Source organism: Rhinoderma darwinii, chromosome 1, assembly GCF_050947455.1.
Source record: "Rhinoderma darwinii isolate aRhiDar2 chromosome 1, aRhiDar2.hap1, whole genome shotgun sequence".
NCBI lineage: Eukaryota > Metazoa > Chordata > Amphibia > Anura > Rhinodermatidae > Rhinoderma > Rhinoderma darwinii.
This window is the reverse complement of record NC_134687.1, coordinates 654,038,968-654,054,048: the sequence shown is the minus strand read 5'-3', so window position 1 is coordinate 654,054,048 and position 15,081 is coordinate 654,038,968. Positions and strand designations below refer to the sequence as shown.

General features: G+C 39.2%; 1 pseudogene; it reads right to left on the bottom strand.

Annotated features, from left to right (window-relative positions):
• Positions 1-3,616: 3,616 nt before the first annotated feature.
• The window catches only part of LOC142701777 (uncharacterized), a 135,725-nt pseudogene continuing 124,260 nt past the window's right edge, over positions 3,617-15,081 (bottom strand).

Below are 15,081 nucleotides of genomic sequence, written 5' to 3'. Positions count from 1 at the left end.
ATGTAGGTGTTACCTATTAGTGTAATCCTGCCTGTGATGATGATATGAGTGCAGAAAAGTAATACCTATAGAACAGAGAGTTTCAGTCTATTGTGAGGCTTAAGGCCAGCATTTTTTTTGCAAATTTAACCTATTTAAATGTGGAAGGGTTGAAATCCAAGGTGAAGCCACAGCAGAAGCCACATGTGCATTTTTCCATGGGTTCACCAGAGACTTGCGCCAAAAAACCAAAGCTGAAAATGCCTGTCCTTTGTGAACCCGGACTAAACATTTGATGGCTGTCATGTTAAGTATATGCCTCTGACCTAAAGAAGGGGTTCAAAGCACCCGGAAATCTGTAGTATTGTTGAAACCTCCAATAAAGCTTTAAAAAGTAGAAATGCTTCGGTGCCTCTTTTTTTTTGGACATGAAATCCTGTCCAGTTGTCTGCTGATTTCCAAAAGTCCTGGTGGGGTGGGCATTGCACACAAGGGGGTGGGGGGGGGTCGGCAACATCCTCAGTACATACATGCTCTAATATAGCGTTGTACCTACATGGCTGTACACTTAAAAAGTAAGCTCCCACGTCCACTGATTTTATTGTGAATGTGTTGAATTTACTCCTATGTAGGGCAGTTCTGTTAATTTTTTAGACCTTATTATTTATTTTTATTTTTCCCCTGGAACTGCACAAGAAGATTTTGGTTCTACCTTCAATAATTTGTGGCTTCAAGATATCTTTGGACAATTCTCTTTACATTTACAGTATGTAATTTCTATGCCTTTTTTGTTCATGGCAGTAGAACAAAGAAATTTAACATAATCGCTACATTCCTCTGTAAATATAAAACAACCTGTGAGTCTTATGTCCAGAACAAATTTCTACTGGGAACTTGGCCTCGGGATGTCTGGTTAAGATGTTCAAATTACCAAGAACTAAGAGCGGTCTGGAAAACTCTAAAATTGGCCTTTCTACAATTGAGACATCACCATGTCAAGATTCTGTCTGACAATACTATTTATGTCATCTGGACCAAGGAAAATCTGTCCCTCTCATCAGTCCATCCAAAAATATCTGAAATCTGAGGTCTTAAACCAATATTTTTTTTTAGGAACATGGATCTAGTATATCCCCAAACGCGGCCACCTCTCTATTCATTCTTCGCTATATGCAGCAGCCGACTCATTAGGGAGGTCGGGGACACCTCTTTTCCACAAAGGTGCGGGTCCCATGGGCTGGATCTGCATCTACCAGACATTTATGGCATACCCTGTGTTAGGAATACGGCTTTATTCTGCTCTATTCCCACATTGCAGCTTCCCACTTCTCTATGTTTATAAGGTGTCATGACACCATGTCTTGTCTCCAAGGCAGCCAATCCTCACCATGTGATGTTACTTCATTGCCTTGTAAACAGGGAGATAACCCCTTTTAGGTACATTGATAAAACCCAATTCAACAAACGCCGAAAATAACAAAAAACATTGTGAGAAACAATGAGAAATTGTAACAACACAACGTTACACACAAGGTTTAGTGCAAGATGATCGGAGATCATTGTGCGGCTGTGTCAGGATAGGAACAGTAGTTCATGTAAAATCTGCTCTGTGGATGGTAACAAAACTACTAATGTCGTTTTAGGGTTACTCATAATCATTCTCCTACCCTTCAAAATTACATGTGTATGGAGCCTGCAGTGTCTAAATCTCCGACTACAGTCACGTAAAGACACACCATGTAATCTTTTTTTTTTTATATCTGTTGACGTGTATCGATATTTAATCTTCATTCATACAGGATAAAAATATAAAAAGGTGGTAGAATATTTTTTTATAAATTACATTTTCAATAATTTTTTAAACAAGAAAATGAAAAACCTCACAGATATGTCACAAGTCTCAAATGCCTCGCACTTGTGTATTTAGGTTAGTACTTTCCATCAGTATTTTTAAGCCCACACTGGGAGCGGAGCATAAACAGAAAAAAGTATGATGGAAAGATAAGCATGTCTTCGACATTTTGGACCCATAATGAACAAAATATGCAAATGTTAATGAGTCTTTACAGTCTACTGGTCTCTAATATGGGAGATTTTGTTTCCTATTCTTTCATAGGGAACATACACAACTAGTTTTACACACACCCCCAAATATTTTCATGGGATTTAGAACTAGGCTTTGACTAGGTCATTCACAATCCCTCAATTTTATTTTATTTTTGGCCATTCCTTGGTGGGTTTACTGGTATTTCCATGTTCTAAAGTCCACATTAACCTGAACTTAAAGCTTTCTGACAGACGGTCTCACATTATCCTCAGACTCAGCCAATGTAGAATTCATAGTGCATTCTAGGATGATGAGTTGCCCAGATCCTGTTGCAGTTTAGCAGTCCCAAACCATAACATTTCCTCCACCATGCTCTCAAGTCATTTACAGGTGGTTTTTTTTCTGGTGAAATGCGGACAACAATTTATGCCAAACATGTCTTCTATTACTGGGGACGAATAGCTTTTGATTTTTCTTCATAATGCAGACTGTTCCAGAAGTCATATTTTTTGCCTAGGTGTTCACGAGTAAACTTTAGTCCTGTCCAGACGGTTTTTATTTTTTGCAGCATTTTTCAATGGTAGAAATAAAGCGTGGCAAAATTTGCAGTAGATGTTTAAAGAAATTCTGGGATTCTCAGAAACTTCTCAGCATCTTGTGTTCTGTTCTCAGGCTAATCTTACTGAGACAGACTGGCCTAGACCAATTGGCAGTTGTCTAAAATCTCCATCTGTAGATGGTTATTGTCAAGTAGGGTTCGTGGAACCACTGGGCCATACCGCCTTGGCGGTATCGCAGCTGGCCAACAGGGCACAGGGCACAGGTCAGAGTCTATAGTTCTATAGGGTACCTGTGGCAGCTCGGACAGTAGCAAGGCAGGCTTGGCTGGGACTAGGCAGCAGGTAGACTTCAGGTGTGGAGTAGCAGGACAGGCGTAGAATACAGCATGGCATGGCTCCAGCTCAGCACGGCACGGCTCCAGCACAGCATGGCACTAGATAGCACGGGATACAGGAACAGGAACACACTAGGAGACCATCGCATAGACAAACTTAGGGTACGACAACAATGCTCAGACATAGAAGCAAGGGGCTGAACCCCTCTTATAGTTCAGGGACTAATGGGTTCATAGTTCATCAAAGTCTGCTGCGCGCACTGCCCCTTTAAGAGCGGGCACGAGTGTGGGCGTGCACCCTACGGGATCCGGCTGAAGTGAGTGGAAGCGAGCGCTGGCGTCTCCTGAAGAGGAGGCTGGGGCCAGCTCTCGCCGACTCGTGGCTGCGGCTGTCAGGGGGAGATTGGAGCTGACGGCCCGCAGCCACAGACATGACAGTTATCTGGACAGTACAATTATTGACATCTAATAGTTTGGCCATCTTCCCTTTCCTGAATCTTAGAAATCCATAACATTTCTGAAGGCCTTAGAGCTCTCTGGATCTAGGCATGGTGATACCACACATATCAAAAACAAAGGGTAATCCAAACATCAGAGGTTTAAATGAGACACTTTCCTACTAGATCCTCTCAAAAGCCGGAATCACACATGCAGCTTTTTGGTTTTTTTCGTAAACATTTTCCACATATAGAATGTCAAAATGTCTTCTCCCCAGTGTGGTTTCTCTGATGAGCTCTAAGTTTGCTTTTAGAATTAAAACATTTCTCACATTCTGGATATAAATATGGCTTACCTCCTGTGTGACTACTCTCATGTATAACAAGAACTGATTTTCGTGTAAAACATTTCCCACATTCTGAACATGAATATGGCTTCTCGCCTTTGTGACTTCTCTCATGTATAACAAGAGTTATATTTTGTGTAAAATATTTCCCACATTCTGAACTTGAAAATGGCTTCTCTCCTGTATGACTTCTCTGATGAGCCCTTAGTTTGATTTTAGTAGTAAAATATTTCCCACATTCTGAACATGAAAATGGCTTCTCCCCAGTGTAGTTTTTCTGATGAGCCCTAAACCTGCTTTTAGTAGTAAAACATTTCCCACCTTCTGAACATGAATATGGCTTTTCTCCTGTGTGACTTCTCTTATGTTTAACAAGATGTGACATATCTGAAAAACATTTCCCACATTCTGGACATGAATATGGCTTCTCGTCTGTGTGAATTCTCTCATGTGTAACAAGATGTGATTTATCTGTAAAACATTTTCCACATTGTGAACATGAAAATGACTTCTCTCCTGTGTGAACTCTCACATGTGCAACAAGACCTGATTTTTGTGTAAAACAATTCCCACATTCTAAACATCAATATGGCTTCTCTCCTGTGTGACTTCTCTCATGTACAAGGTATGATTTTCGCATTACACATTTCCCACATTCTGAACATGAATATGGCTTCTCTCCTGTGTGAATTATGCTATGCATAATAAGATATGAATTATATATAAAACATTTCCCGAATTCTGAACATGATTATGGCTTCTCTCCTGTGTGAATTATCCTATGCATAATAAGATTTGAATTATATATGAAACATTTCCCACATTCTGAACATGAACAAGGCTTCTCCCCTGTGTGAATTTTCTCATGTATAACAAGAGTTGATTTTTGTGTAAAACATTTCCCACATACTGAACATGAATAGGGCTTTTCCCGACTTCTTCTGTGTGTAAGACAACCTGAGATTTTTGTAAACTATTTATCACATTGAAATCTTTTACCCTCTTTCTGAGCTGTACTTGGGGTAACAATCTGTGGTTGGTCAGGAGAAGGTTCCTCATAACTTGGGGAATTACATGATAGATCTGTACTGTGAAGTCCTGGATGTACATTAAGGGTAATTAGGTTTTTTTCCTGAAGATTGCTGACATCTTTATAATTTATCGATAACATGACATTTCCCTCAGAGTTCTTACTAGGATTTTCTGTTAGGATTAAAAATGTATTTTGTTTCAAAACATAAAGTTGACAAATTGAAAACATTCATATTAGGCTGGAAACACACATGCAGTGTTTTGATTCAAAGCCAGAAGTTGATCAAGCAGGAAAAAGTTTAAGCCATGACTTTTTAATACACTCCTGGCTTCAGCTCTAAAACTTGCCTGAAAGACTATATGTGTGATTCCAGCCTTATAACGCTTTGTCTAAGGCTATGTTCACACGCACAAGTAAAAATGGCTGAAAATTACGGAGCGGTTTTCAAGGGAAAACAGCCTCTGATTTTCAGCCGTTTCTGAAGCAGAAAAAGTTTTTTGAGGATTTTTTTTCAGATGATTTTGGAACTGTTTTTCAATTGACCCTATAAAAAATAGCTCCAAAAACAGCTTAAGAAGTGACATGCTCCTTTTTACAAAGTGTTTTTTTACACACCGTATTTAAACACACCATTATTTAAAACAGCGGCGTAAGAAAACGGACCATCTGAACTAAGCGCCGTTTTTCCCATTGATTGCAATATCAAGGTGTTTGTCTGTATTTTAGTAGCATTTTTCAAGGTGTATTCAGAGGTATTTATACCCCGAAATATGCCTGAAAACATGGGATGTGAACATACCCTAGCACTTTAAAATATAATTGATGACAAAGTCAGGGGCATAACTTGGAAAGACTGGGCCCCACAGCAAGCTTTTGACTGGGCCCCCTTTCCCCTGCATGCCACACACAGTCCCACTTGTAGATTTTGCCATACAGCCCCCTTTATATTCTGCCATATAGCCCCCTGTAGATTGTGCCATACAGCTCCCCTGTAGAGCGTGCTATACAGCCCCCCTGTAAAGTGTCAACCCCCTTGTAGATAGTGCACCCACCTCGTAGATAGCGCCATACAGCCCACCTGTAGATAGTGTGCTGCCCCCTGTAGATATCTACAAAGCATCAACACCAACAGGATCCTAGCGTGGGTCAATGTGATCCAGTGACGTCATCACACCAGCCTGTGCAGGGATTCTGTCCCTGATAGACTGGAGGCCTGTATAGCCTAGTAAATAGCAGAGCAGGTAGATACCTCACTGCACTGCCATAGTGTTTAATAGTATCTGCGTCCTAAGGATGCAGATACTATTGATTGTGGCATCACTACCGCTATAGCAGTAATAGCGGCAGTTACGCCAGTGGTCACATACTGCCATGGACCCTGGAGAGAAGACCCAAGTGTTTTTACCTCCTCTGTCTTCTCTGTACCCACGTACACATCGATCAATGAGCGCTGTGTATAGAATAGAGGCTGCTGCCTTTATTGGTCCAAGTGGTCATGTGACTGGTCACATGACCGACGAGATGCTTGTAGAAGGAGACTGCTGCTGGGTCTGGCTAGACCCAGCACAGCCCTATCAGTGACAATAGCAACTATAACAGGGCTCATCTCAGTTACAGAGGAAAAGTATAAAAAATTATTAAAATAATATAGTTCCCTAAATGTCTTTTCTGATGGAAAGGCCATAAAAATAAAAGTTAAAAAAACAAACAAAAATAAATAACAGCCCATTTTCCCCAGGCCACATCAACACGATCGCGATGTGCCGATGGTGGTCATGGCAGCCCGGGGACCTAATAAAGGCACCCAGGTCTGCCATCTTTGTAAACTTATTAAGGCCTGCCAGAGACTTGTCAAGAGAACGATATACTGCAATACATTAATATTGCTGTATATAGTGCAAGCAATCCAACAATCGCTGGTTCAAGTCCCCTAAAGGTAGTCCAAAAAAAAAGAAATACTAAAAGTTAAAGAAAAACACCTTTTCTTATTTTTTCTCTAAAGTATTATCTTAACTGGTATTGCTGCATCCGTAAAAGTCAAAACTATTACAATGTAATGTCATTTGACCTGAACAGTGAACACTGTAAAATAAAAAATAATTCAAACCACGAGGAATTTTAGTTTTTCGGTCATCTTAACTTCCCCTCAAACTATAGAATAAAAAGTAGTCAAAAAGTAAAAGCAAAAAATACGCCCTCATACCGCTCAATCAACGAAAAAACAAACAAACTAATGACTCTCAGAATGTGGGAACACAAAGCAATTTTTTTTCCAATAAGATGTCGTTTTAGCTTGACATTTTTCATTTTCTTAACAAATAAAGGAGAAAAGCCCCCCAATATTTGTAAAGCAATTTCTACAGAGAATGGAAATACCCAATATGTGCTCATAAAATTAGTGTGCAATGGATGTTGCAGAGTGAAAATATATATTTTTTCTCCATATATTGATAGGCTCGGAGGTCAAATAGTAAAAGAATCCCTCAAGACATGACCTCATTTTAGAAACTACACCCCTCAAGGCATTTATCAAGGCATTTTAACCCCACATGTGTTGTCAAGAAATGAATGTGCTGTGGGAGGTGCAAAGTGGAAATTGCAATTTTTCCAAAGATATGCCACGTCAGTGTCAAATATGTTGGGCCCAGCTTGTGCCAATGGAGACACACATCCCATAAATTGTTAGAAAGGTTTCTCCCGGATGTGGCGATGCCATATATGTGGAAGTAAACTACTGTTTGGGCACGCTGCTGGTCTTAGAAGGGAGGGAGCGCCATTTGGAGCCTAGATTTTTCTTGGTAGTAGTTTTGTTTGGGGTACTGGTTTTTCAGTTTTTAATGTGGAGGTACATGTAAGCTGTGTGGAGTACATCAGGATATAATAGGGGGGTATAATAATGGGGTGAATAATACAGTTAAACCATAGATATGTGGTATGCCATGATGGAATCCTTTATGCACAGGCCAGTGTAGCACTGTTAAATGGTTTCCTTTCTTATTGCCCTTTTGGTACACACTCTGCACCTTTGCAGTTTGTGGACTTTTGCGTGGAAAGTGTTGCCCTGTTATAATACGGGCACCCTTGCTTATAGCAGATATGTTTGAGCCCACCCGTTCCTAGTTTTCAAATATTAAGGCCTTGATAATCACGTCTTGAAACAGAAGAAATGTTCCCCTCGGGCCTGCACATCTGCATATTTTTTCATCCCTGACTTATGGGAGCCATAACTATTTTTTTTTTTCATAGATGTAGTGGTATGAGGGCTGCTTTTTGCGGGACAAGCTATAGTTTGTTATTGGTATAATTTTTGGAGACATGCAACTTTTCTGATCACTTTTTCTTCCAATATTTGCAACGCAAGGTGACCAAAAACAGCACTTCTGGCAATTTTTTTTTGTTCAGGATAAATAACATAATAATTTTATAGTTCAGGCTGTTACGAATGTAGCAATAACAATTACTTATAGTGTGTTTTTTTCCAATAGTTAAAGACTTGATACGGGGAAAAAGTTTTTTTACATTTTTTTATTACTTAACCCCTTAAGGTCATTAGTGGGCTTTATTCTACAGCGCCGCCATTACACGGCGCTGCATCCGAATAAAGTAAACAGAGTAGGGAGCTGTGAAATCTCCCTGGTCTCAGCTGCCAGATGTAGCTGAGGGCTGGGGGCTTCCCTGCTCGATCGGGTGAGATCGATAATAGTATCGATCTCACCCGTTTAACCCTTCAGATGCGGTGCTGAATAGCGTTAACCGCATCTGAGTGGTTTTGGAGAGAGGGAAGGAGCTCTCTCTCATCCCACTGACACCCGGCGATAAGATCGCCAAGTGTCTGTGTCTCTGATGGCAGCCGGGGGCCTAAAACAGCCCCCTGGTCTGCCTGTAGTGAATGCCTGCTAGGTCATGCCAGACGCATTTCCTAGCAGATGCCTGTCCGTTTTAAACGGACAGGAAGTAATACACTGCATTACAAAAGTATTGCAGTGTATTATAATAGCGATCGGATGATCGCATATTAAAGTCCCCTAGTGGGACTAGTAAAAAAGTTTAAAAAAAAGTTGAATAAAGTTAATAAAAAAATAATTAAAAACCTACTTTTTCCCCTTACAAAATGCTTTGCTATTAAAAGAACACAATAAAGCAAAAAAGTTACACATATATAAAGCTGTTACATTATTTAACCCGCACGGTGAACGCCGTAAAAAATAAAATAAAAAACAATGGAAAAATTGCCGTTTTCTGTTAATTCTGACTTTAAAAAAAATTTGATAAAAAGTGATCAAAAAGTCGCATCTACTCTCAAATGGTACCAATAAAAACTACAAGTCGTCCCACAAAAAAAGCTCTCATACAACTTCATCGGCGGAACAATAAAATAGTTATGGCTCTTCAAATATGGAGAGGCAAGAACAAATAATTTCGAAAAAAAAGCGTTTTTACTGTGTAAGTAGTAAAACATACAAAATCGATACAAATTTTGTACCTTTGCAATCGTAACAACCTGCTGAATAAAGTTATTGTGTTATTTATACCACACGGTAAACTACGTAGATTTAGGGCGCAAAAAATTTCAGGTTTTCTTCTATCCCCCCCCCAAAAAAGTTAATAAAAGTTAATGAATAAATTATATGTACCCCAAAATGGTGCTATAAAAAAGTACAACTTGTCCCGCAAAAAACAAGACCTTATACAGCTATATTGATGCAAAAATAAAAAAGTTATAGCTCTAAGAATGTGACAATGGAAAAACTTGGTCATTAGGGCCCAGAATGTAAGCAGGGGGAAGGAGTTAAACTTTTTTTTTCGAACACATTTTATTTAAGCTGTTTTTTTAGTCCCACTAGGGGACTTGAAGGCCTGATCTTCTAAACACTGTTCTAATAAATTGCACTACCTATATAGTGAAATGCAATCCTATTAGGCTCGGCCTCCGGCAGGTCCTACTAGGCTTTCATACAAGGCAGAACTGTAGGCCATTGTTAGGCCTCCAGTTGCATTAGCAACCATTGGCACCCCCTCAATATGTTCAGATTGGCTACAAATCACTTCAATGTTGCTATGTAGTGTGGCATCTAAGGGGTTATTGGTGGGTATCAGAGCTAGCTTTGGTCCCTGCTGTTACAGCAGTGTATTAGCTATAATATACAGCAGACACCTGTGGCTGATGGCGCGGGCTTAGCTTCTGAGCCTGCGTCATCAGCTTGTTGTAACTGTACAACAAAATGCAGCATCACCTTGCTGCTCATTACGTACAGTTACAACAAGTGTCAAGATGGGGTTAAAAAATGTAAACATCCTGCGCGTACTGTCGCAGGCTTGACGGCCCTTGACAAACCCTACTTGTTCTAGCGCTATTAGGGATGGTAAGCACTCATTCAATCTATTCGCCAATAGTTTGGCATATAATTTTATCGCAGTTTAATAGGGATATTGGGCGAAAATTGGCAGTGCAATCAGGGGATTTGCCCGGCTTAGGAAGTGTAACTATAGTGGCCTGTAACATTTCAGGGGGAGGGGCCTGCTTATTCGCAATACCCATGAAAGTAGCTTGCATATATGGGATCAGCAAGTCTGCAAAAGTTCGGTAATACTCATTTGGCAGCCCAACTGGCCCTGGGAATTTATTATGTTTGGAGTGAAGAATGGCTAATTTAATTTCCTCAACCGTAAAAGGGGTATTTAATTGCCTAATTTGGGCCTCCGATAATGCTGGCAGTTGTATTTGTTCTAAAAAATCGTTCACCACAGATTCGGATACTTCAGGAAGGTGTTTATCCTGTTTGAGATTGTATAGGGAACTATAATATGACGCAAATGTATCGGTAATCTCTTGAGGATCATATACTTTTGTCCCTTCTGTTGTGTTCAACCATGGAATTTTGGATTTAGCAACGTATTGTTTTACTCTTTTTGCCAGAAGTTTACTGGGTCTATCTCCTTGGACATAAAAGTTCCATTTGAGTCTTTTTAAAGTTTTCTCATATAGGAAAAGTTGGTGAGTACGCAGTTTGTCCCTAAAATGCCTTAAATCGTCTCGTAAGGTAGGAGAAGGAGAAACTTTTAATTTTGACTCCAATTTCCGTATGTTACTAATAAGAAATTCAAATTCTTTATTTCTCGCCCTCTTTGCTCTAGCAGCAGCCTGAATAAACAAACCTCTTACAAACGCCTTATGTGTACACCAGAGGAGTTCAGGTGATGAGGCCGATGGACCATTAATCTCAAAAAATTCCTTCAAAGCTGAACCTATGTTGGCTTGGAGTTCTGGGGAATTTAATAAGAATGTGTTTAACCTCCAAGAAGAGTTCCGGGGTGCGATATATTGGTCTGAAAGTTGAAGAGTAATTGGTGCATGATCTGACCAAGTTATCGGGCCAAGGGAAGAGGTCACCGAATTTGTTAAAACTTCTCTATCCACCAGAAAATAGTCAATCCTAGAGTACACCTTATGTGGGGATGAAAAGAACGTGTAATCCCTTTCAGAAGCATGTTGGTATCACCAAATGTCATGCAAGTCTTCCTCCAACACCCAGGAATTCAAGTCGTGAGATAGTTTATTACTTCCCGCAGAGCGGTCTATATCTAGGTTTACCACTATATTAAAATCGCCGCATAATATTAATCCCCCTTTCTGCACAGACTTAGCCTTTGACAGTACCTTTTTAAGGAAGGGAAGTTGTCTTACATTAGGGGCATATACAGATACCAACGTGTGTGAGAGGTTATCAATTTCACATACTAAAATAATAAATCTACCCTGTGGATCAGAAACAACAGATATGCATTTAAAAGCAAGCGACTCTTTCACAGCAATAATTACCCCCGCCTTCTTTCCACTGTTAGAGGCATAGTATACATGGGGAAACTTTTTATGTTTAAATAGGTGGCAGTCTTTGGAGGACAAATGTGACTACTGCACGCATATTACATCTCCGTTGGACTTGAACGCTTCTTTCCAAAGTAAAGATCTCTTGAAGGGAGAGTTCAAGCCATGAGCATTAACAGAAAGTATTGTAAGACCCATTAATTTTTACCCTATGTATGGAACCATTTGCGGAAATGATTCGAAATTCTGAAAATATCTCGGGTATACGGGTGGGTGGAAAAGAACACAAAATAGGATTATATGCGGATGATGTTATTGTGACCTGCACCTCTCCCCTCTTATCTTTGACAGAACTACTCCGCATCATCTCTAAGTTTTCAGAAGTATCATATTCTAAGTTAAATGTCTCTAAGTCCATGATGTTACCAATACATATAGAGCCTCAATTGAAACATACCTTGTCCAACTTTAATATGGCATGGACAGACTCAGGGTTGGTATACTTGTGGATAAAACTCTACTCTTCGCTGTCTCTTGTTCTGCAAGAAAATTACTCAGGGCTCATAGCAGATTTGAGATTGGAGTGTGAAAGACTGAACAAGTTCCAGTTATCCTGGATTGCTAGAGTCAATTTGGTTAAAATGTTATTGCTTCCCAAATACTTATATTTTTGCACAACTATTCCACTGTTGATACCTACTAGTATCCCCTCTCAGATTCAGAACCTGTTTCTCCAGTTCATTTGGAATAATAAACGAGCGAGGGTAGCCAGAAATTTATTGTATCAGAAAGTTAGGGAAGGGGGTTTGGGAGTCCCAGATGTAACGGCATATAGTGTAGCTGCCATCATGGATGAGTTAGGTTCGTTATGGAGCTCCACAGCTCCGTCTCTTTGGGCCCAGTTGGAAAATGAGATGTTTCCCCGCTCTTCCATATGCTATCTGATGGCCGCGACATCTGTGGGGACAGATAGGTCTAGAGTGTTCTTGGTAACCACATCTGATGCACTGAAATGTTGGAAATTAAAGGTATGCGCAAATCATTGGGTGTACCTATCTCATGAACATATACCGTTGCAAGCACTTCAATCTTTAGTCCCACATGTATTTTTGCAGACATGGGAATTGCTAGGTGTAACAGCCCTTTCAGATTTATATGAGGGAAAACACTTGAAATCTTTTGAGCAGTTGGTAAGGGAATATGGCGTAACTAAAACCATGTTTTACCAGTATCTCCAGATACGGCATATGATACAATCAATTGCTATCCCGGCTCAACCTACAAATCTTTCATCATATCACAAATTCCTGTTTAATTGGCATGGACACAGTAAGGGCTTAGCTTGTAGCTATGATCTCCTTTTGAAAAAACAGACCTCGGGGAAGACAGAGCATATACTATGATGGGAACGGGTTCTACGTTTTCTATGGCACAATGGTTGAAGGCCTCTAGTTGGATTACTCGTTATTCCAAATGTGTTAACCATATTGTACTCACCCGTAAAATTCACTTGAGATGGTACCTAACACCGTCCAGATGTGCACATATATTTCAAAGCAGTACCAATTGCTCCTGGAGAGGGTGTGGCTCCTTGGGATCCACCTTGCATATGTGGTGGACCTGTCCCACGGTGGGAGAAATGTGGAAGGAGGTCTTTCGCCTATTATTAGAAATCACAGGAAGATCTCTTCCTTTCTGCCCGGAATTGGCTATCCTAGACATTGGTTTAGAGGACATAATTGCAGAGCATCGGGTACTAGTGCACCATGTCTTCATTGCTGCTAGAATGGCAATTGCCAAGTCCTGGAAGTCTCCCATTTTCCCTTCCCTGTCGGAAGTGATAGGCAGGGTAAATGTAGCATGTCACCATGAATCCATGTTATTACAATCTCCCTCTGGTTATACCAAGAATACACGTTATTGGGAGCTTTGGGTAAAATCGAAATATTATACCTAAATGAAGAGATTTATATGGTACCATGACATAACTTGTATTAACATTTGTATGAACATGGCATAGCAAAGTTTTCTGTTGCTTCTTGTTCATGTATATCCTTTTTTGACATATCACATGTATGTATTAATTCTATACAGGTTCATGTTCTAGGACCAAGGATGGTTTATACTGTTGAAAAAATTGTAAAAATTTTCAATAAAAATCTATTGATTTAAAAAAATGTAAACATAGTTTCACGAATTTGTTCTTTTCTGATGTTATATTACCTTTAAGGATGTTTTCAGATGTAGCAGTGAACATAAAATAGCACAAAAAAAAAACCAAAAAAAACAAAGTAATGCTGCAGTTTTTCATATGGTTGTGATTTTTACAGGTGAAAAGTTTATTGAACATATATCACATGTGACAACTGCAACGGCAAAAAAAACTGCAGTTAAAAAAACAAACAACACACATACTTTTTTTTAACGCATCTTATTTTTTTTTATGCAGTTTCAACCGCAATGTCTGTATATACCCTAAGACTATGTGGATATATAAAGGTCTTGTTTTTGTACGAATTATTTTTTTGGGGTTGCATTTTGCATTGATACAATAACTTTATTGTATAGTTCATTTGATTACAGAAGTACAACTATGTGCATGTTCTCTACTGATCACTGAATTATGTGATATTCATTGTACAGCTAGATGTGAGTACAGGAATACAAGTATGCGTATGTTCTCTACTGATCACTGTCTTATGTGATATTTATTGTATAGTTAAATATGAGTACAGGAATGCAAGTATGTGCATGTTCTCTACTGATCACGGTCTTCTATGATCTTTATAGTTTAGTTAAATGCGAGTACAGGAATACAAATATGTGCATGTTCTCCACTGATCACTGACTTATGTGATATTTATTGTAAAGTTAGATGTGAGTACAGGAATACAAGTATGTGCATGTTCTCTACTGATTACTGTCTTATGTGATATTTATTGTGTAGTTAAATGAGTATAGGAATACAAGTATTTACATGCTCTCCACTGATCACTGTCTTATGTGTTATGTATTGTACAGTTAGATGTAAATATAGGAATACAAGTATGTGTATGTGCTCTTTTGATCACTGCCTTATGTGATATTTATTTTATAGTTAGATATGCGTACAGGAATACAAGTATGTGCATGTTCTCCATTGATCACTGTCTTATGTGATATTTATTGTATAGTTAGATGTGAGTACAGGAATACAAGTATGTGTATGTTCTCTACTGATCACTGTCTTATGTGATATTTATTGTATAGTTAGATATGAGTACAGGTATACAAGTATGTGCATGTTCTCTACTGATCACTGTCTTATGTGATATTTATTGTATAGTTAGATATGAGTACAGGAATACAAGTATGTCTATGTTCTCTTCTGATCACTGTCTTCTATGATCTTTATAGTTTAGTTAAATGAGAGTACAGGAATACAAATATGTGCATGTTCTCTACTGATTACTGTCTTATGTGATATTTAATATATAGACAGATGTGAGTACAGGAATACTATTGGTATGTTCTCTAC